We start from the raw sequence: 519 nt of genomic DNA, 5'->3' as shown, positions 1-519 counted from the left end.
CCCAGATATCGACAACCGGAGGTTATGATTTTGATGCCGGTGCCGGCGAACAGGGTGGACGCCTCCTCCAAACACTCCTCCTTGACCAGCAGCACCGTTTTCGTTGGGTTAGGGGTATATCCGTAGGCCGGGCCAAGCTCCTTCACACTGTTCCAATAGCGCAACAGAGACCGGACACGGCCAGCGGCGGAATCGTCGTCAGCGTACCACTCCTGCACGATATCGGGGCAGAGCTCTCCCAAGCGGCGTATGAGAGGCGTTATGGCCACAGCGTATATTCCCATCGCCAAGGGATCGCCCTGACAGGTACCCTCGCGCGACAGCACTTCGCCACCACCAGCAACAAACAATCGGCTTGGCGAACGGTAGGTGTTGTGGAAGATCTGGCCAAGCGGCGGGCAGACCACGGGTACATTATGCATGGCGACGGCACGGTTCAGCGAGTTGAAAGCGTTCCCTGCATCTACCAGTAGGATCGCCTCAGTCGCTGGTTGCTCAAAGAGGTGCTCCATGGCATGT

The sequence above is a fragment of the Sycon ciliatum genome, chromosome 12 (genome assembly GCF_964019385.1).
Source record: "Sycon ciliatum chromosome 12, ocSycCili1.1, whole genome shotgun sequence".
In the NCBI taxonomy this organism is placed as follows: domain Eukaryota; kingdom Metazoa; phylum Porifera; class Calcarea; order Leucosolenida; family Sycettidae; genus Sycon; species Sycon ciliatum.
The sequence above is the reverse complement of the archived record's forward strand: the minus strand, read 5'-3'. Positions refer to the sequence as shown.